General features: G+C 34.5%; 1 protein-coding gene across 1 annotated transcript in view; it reads right to left on the bottom strand.

Moving 5' to 3' along the window:
• The window catches only part of LOC128986806 (protein sprint), a 368,727-nt gene extending 363,621 nt beyond the window's left edge, over positions 1-5,106 (bottom strand). Inside the window, exon 1 of the mRNA XM_054407335.1 lies at positions 4,798-5,106. The gene's annotated coding sequence lies outside the window, so the exon portion shown is untranslated. The remainder of the gene's footprint in view (positions 1-4,797) is intronic.
• Positions 5,107-6,000: the final 894 nt, after the last annotated feature.

A 6,000-nucleotide genomic window follows, 5' to 3' on the forward strand; every position in this document is an offset into this window, starting at 1 on the left:
CGGGAATGTAGAGCATCAGATTGGCTTGAGCTGTAGGATCTAGAGGTCTAGTGCTCTAGCGGTGGGCGCCAGGGCCCATTACTCTATCAGATCAATTGTCTGTTATCTGCCAAGGCTGGAGCCGACTTCCTATGAGCAATGCTTGGGCAATGGCTGCCTAGTAGATGATAGATCGGAGTGACCTACTTATGATTTATGCTGTGCGTGTGACTTCTTGCGTGCTCGTACCAGCACTTACTGCCTAAAGTACTGTGTTTACTGGACTTTGTTGAAAATGTTGATAACAGTACAATTTAACAACAATGCTTCAATAAAGTAAATATTAATGTTTTAACTGATGTTTCAACTTAGATCCGTTGTCTAAGAAATTATTACGGACATTTTTATCATGATTAGATCATAGTTTTCACGACTTTTCGATAGGCTATCTGGAATCTGAGCCTGTCCTATAGTCTAAAATGCCTAATCGTGTTAGAAAATGTCTTCAGTTATTTCTTAAATAACATGTAATTACCTTCACCAAAAACGAACAAAGAGAGTTGTTTATAAACGATTCTCAAATGCATAAAACGTTAGTAATTAGTAAAAAACCCTATCCCCTGCCAAGCACTAAGACGAGTATAACTTAGTAGGTAAATTACTGTATGATCTCGTCGTCATACCAAAACGTTGTCTCACAAAAAAACTAAATAACGTGTCTTGTGGAAAACGTTGATTACTTAAATTGAACTTCAACGTTTTTTCTTCTAACATTTGCTACATTTTCTAAATTATCATGGAAACTGCTTATTTGCAACAAACGTATATCTACAGTCAGTAACACTGATCAGTACTGATTACATGGCTAGGCATGACCACGTCAATGTTATTGTCGAAGCACAATACAATGACGTCATACACACGTGCTGGCGCATGGTGAATACAACTCGCCTAACCGTTACAACAGTGCTTGTATTGTACAACGACCAACGGGACATTGAGTACTGAAAAAGTCTCTCACAGTACTGCTCTTTGTAAAAGTAAATTAGCGGTTGTTTCTTGTAATCCTGTATACTTCAACTGAGTAAAATACATGCCGAACTAAAGAGTATAGTGTCCAACTGCATGTTACAAATATTATAATATGAATAATCTGTAGTATTTAATTAATTTTGTCATGCGTAAAAGTTAACTTTACAACGTTTATATTTCAAAGACACTGATAAAAATGTTGATGGCTGGCTAGTTCTTCACCCTGTGTAGAATTCAACGTAGAATTAGATCAGACTTTGAAAAAGTAAAACAGCTGAGCGCTAATCATTTCCATAATCATTCATTCACAGTCCACAGTTATAGTTGAACGCGGAATTTTGGTAATATTCGGAATATTTGGTATTTCGATTGTCGTTAATGGTTATACTTAGTTTGTTTTATTAAAATAATAAGTTATATCATAAATAAAAAATGCTCCTAGTCTATGCTGTGTTGATGTACGTAAGAGTTTTATGAAAATGTATTTCAAATCAGGCACCTTTCCACAATTGAGACCCGATGTAGCTATAAATCACTCTTTATAAGCTTTGGAGCCTATTTTTTTAGTAATTTGCGAACGGTTCCTCTCGTGATAAATAATAGTAGAATATAACGACTGAAAAAATCTAAATGGGGCAAACAAAAGTAATATTAAAATTCATTGTACAGTAGTAGCCCCTGAACTGAAAAATGATTGTTATTATACTACCTACCTGTCGTCAGTTCCAAATTTGTAATGTTTGGAACTGACGACAGGTAACATAAAACCAATATTAGTTAAAAGTAATATGAAACAAAGAGGCATTGACAGAGCATGAAACGATACTTTCAAAAATTATAAAACTACAAATGCTTGATGCTTCTTACAGTTGATACCATTTAATCTATGCGATTAGGTAAATGCAAGATTTACACGTCCGCATGTAACCATAATCATTTCCTAGAAGGGCGTAGGCGGTTACATTGCTAATAATTATATGCCGAGAAACATGCAGTAGGAAATAGATTAGTAATCTGCAATGTCATATGACAGTGATGATAAGAACGTTGGAACGACGCAATATCGCTGTTGCTAACAGCTGTAGATCAACGAAGTATAGGTCAAGTGATGACGTCATGCTTGCAACAATGTAGGCCACTGAGACATCAAAATACAAGTCTGATAGTCTGTGATAAATATCTAGATAGTACAAATAAAATTAAATGTGAGTCTGTTGGTCTATTTACGTTTTTTAACTGCTCATCCGGTCGTGAAACTTTGGAATATCATTCTATCTGGAGAGGGGGGTTAATTTTATTCTGAATCATAAAATGTAATTCTTTAGAGCGAAAGATTGGTAAAAGGTTAGGTACCAAGTAGGCTAACGCTTATCTTCTTCACACACTTCTTAACATGTTTTTTTTTTTTTCATTCCGTTTCTCTCCCATTAGTTTTGTCATATTTTCTAACAACTGATACAAAGTAATAAAATAAGACATTATTTTAACCCAAGTTATATTTTACTTTTTTATATGGGCCTACCATGTATTAAGAAGCTAAGCTATGTTCTGAGGCAGTGGATTTTTATACAGGACTTTTTTCCTGTTTTTAACGTTCTTCTACAGAAGTTCGAAATTATTATATTTTTTCAACATTCTATAATCATACATCTGTTTATAGCACGGGTAATAATAAAATTATAGCCTATAGAGGAAAAGTTTTTAAATCACGAATTTACCATGATAATTTGATAATAATATGTCAACAGAAATATTCTTTCACTTCTTAACATGTTTTTTTTTCCAATACCTACCAACCACATTAAAAGAATAGGCTAACTACGGTCACAATTAATTATCCCCGAACATCTCAAAACCATTTAACGATCACTTTAGATGACCAATTACACGGCCAAAAATAGATGCGTTTTTCATGAAGAATGTGAAAAAAACTGACGAAGATCCAAATGTGTCGATCTAAACATAGAAAACAGCTGTCAGCCCCGTTCACATTACGGTCTAAATAAAAACGGCTAAATTCTTTCAGCTTTGTCGACCCTCAACAACAAAACTCTGAGGGATGTTGTTAACACACAAGGTACAACTACAACAAGGAAACAGTAATTTGGAACAAAACGAACAGATCTATTTCATACAACGATTTACATGAAAATCTTTTTCTATTTATTGTTAAACATGATTCTATAGGGAATTCTATTATAAAATGTGTTAGGGTGTCTGACTGTCTATCTCTATTCCAATAAATAAAGACTATCTATAGACCACATTGGCTGTATTTTGCAAAAAGGCCTGTACCCGTTCCAGGTTGGGTTTCCGTGATGCTATTTACCTAGGACCATATGGCCCAAGGGATTTTAAAGTTGTATAAATATAGCCTTGGCCATTTTGGCTCAGGTGGGGAGTTGGTCACATGTTGAAAAAAAGATTGATTGATAATTTATATACTAATATTGATATACGTAACAACGCTGTTTATTCAGCTGATTTAAAATATAAGAAAACGATAACAAGATGTGATATAGTTACGTTTTTATCAGCTGATAGCATCATAGCAAACTTAAGGCGCTTAGGTTATTCAAACTCAGAAAACTATCTTCCCAACAATGAAGAAAAGATACCGACACACGATATATCTTTTAAAATGTTCTCATTCGACCAAAAGTTGATGTTATTCAAAGAGGGAGAGTTAATACAGCCTACTTTTAGCCTTTGTAAATGAGGTTTGGCTAACCTACAGTACAAACCAAGCAACAACAGATGTGATGCAATGACGAGGTTTGTTTGAAAAACGGTCAAAACTACGAGGAAGCATACTTTGCACAACGTGGAAACACGGGTATGCATAAAGGTAGGCTAACGATTGATGTTATTTAATTGATTTTGCACCTTTCCATCAAAGTGTAAATTAAAATTGCAGAAAAATACCTACCATTTAGAAAAAAAGAGACCTGCAGTAAGTAATGGCCAACCCTACCAAAACCAGCGAGTGCAAAATATTATTTGTTTGATTGTTGTAAGATGATTCGATTATTTTTTCGCTTGTGGATACCAATGAAAATATAGACTCGCTTCTAGCAGGATAGGATCGTAAAATCAAATCCTATTTCTTTTAACTGTGAATGCGATGTAGGTATTGTATCACAGAAATTGTATCACCTAAGTAAGGTTTTCCTCCTTGTTCTTGTAACCATCTCAAAACCAATTTTCATGAACCATAGCCAAAGGGCTGAACTTACACTGTAAAATAAACCTACAAAATAAAATGTGATCTTTATTTGAATGAAACTAGGTACGGCAGTTTAACTTACAAATCAACAAATTAAATGTCAATGTGATCAAACGTAGCTTATTCCCTATATGGGAATTCGTTTAAACTAAACCAAACCTTTGGAATAATAAAAAAAATAAACGATAAGGCATATCAATCTTACACCTAAGTAATAACGAAATTCAACTCGTGTGTATAGGTAGCCTTACTGTACTCAGAAACACTGCTGTATTCCCTCCTCATCTCAGAATTATTTTATGGTTTTCTGAAGGGTTAAACTTTAAACATCCTAAAATAATCTTAGAACAAATATTTTGTGAATTCAAATGTAACGCAATTCAAAACAGGCTATCTTATATTTTACAACAAAGTAAGTAATTTACTTGAAGTATCCAAAGTAACAGGTAAATCAACAATCAACCAGGTATAGTCGCGTAAACAAACCGGTTGCAAACTTGTCAAATGAAAAAATCAAAACATCACCGAATGTTAAATTAAAATCTCAATAGCCTACTTACAAAACCAGGAGAAAAATTGTATATCCATGGTAAATCCACTTCCACAAATAAATCACTAATTCCACAAAACAACAAAACTTGACACAATATTTACAACACAGCACAAGTTGGCAACACTGATGGCAGGTGTTGGTGTTGATGACCTGAACACAAACCGGACACAAATATGAAACGTATATCTTACGCTTGTATTATAACCACTTGGATGTAAACTGAAAGTTACGCAGAGGTTAATTCACGGTTTCCTACGCAAAATTCAAGAAATACAAGATTGGTAAGTAACTACGACGACGCGGACGCGCCCGTACGGCCGACCAACGAACAAAAGATCAGCTGGTTGGTTCCTTGATTTGCTACCGGCTACATTGCTTGGTTAGTTCCTCAGTCTACCACACAGATGTCACCACTAGTCGGAGCGCTGCGAACGCTTCACGCTCTATTGGAACTGGTGAAAGTTTTCCCTTTCAAAAATGAGTCAGGAATCGGAATCGATGAATCATGGTGAATGTTAACTGTCTTCAGACGGGCGTAAAGAAAGAGTGTTAAATTTGTAATCAAAATTATAAACAAACTATTCATAGCCTAATTTGAAAATGGATATAAGATATCAATAAAATACCCCCGCCGCCCGCAGGAAACCTGCAGACTAAGCGAATTTCCATTTGCCTGGATCGTGAAAACAAATTTTCACCCCATAAACTTTCATAAATATTCATTCCCAAAGTCCGATCATGCTGGTTCGTGAACTCGTTTGAATAAATGTAGGTTTACAGGTTTGTATTAAATTTCATCAAAACTAGAGGACCCATGCTGCTCCGAAGCGTTTAAATTAATATATAATCCGAGAAATAATCAAATTTATGATTTTCGATTGAGTAATACAGTATCTTGAGCTGGTTAAAACGATCAAAATCTCAAATTAAAGCCTTTAATTTACTGATAATTTTGAGTCCAAACCATATAAAAACCTTAACAATATTTTTTTGAGCTATTGATTTTTAATCATAAAAAAAACTTGTGAAAAATAATTTTTATCTTGGTTGTTCAGTGTTCACCTTGCATTTGCTTGAAACTCATCCGATTTGAATAACGAATAGCTTAAATGAAAGCCGGTATTTCACTGATGGTTCTTAGACCAGATATATAGGGTTATATCATTATAACTGGTGGAATACATCATGGTGGAAGGAAAATACATAGGTG

The sequence above is a fragment of the Macrosteles quadrilineatus genome, unplaced genomic scaffold, assembly GCF_028750875.1.
Source record: "Macrosteles quadrilineatus isolate MER2022 unplaced genomic scaffold, UCM_ALF_1.0 Scaffold_2__2_contigs__length_208266976, whole genome shotgun sequence".
Taxonomy (NCBI): Eukaryota; Metazoa; Arthropoda; class Insecta; order Hemiptera; family Cicadellidae; genus Macrosteles; species Macrosteles quadrilineatus.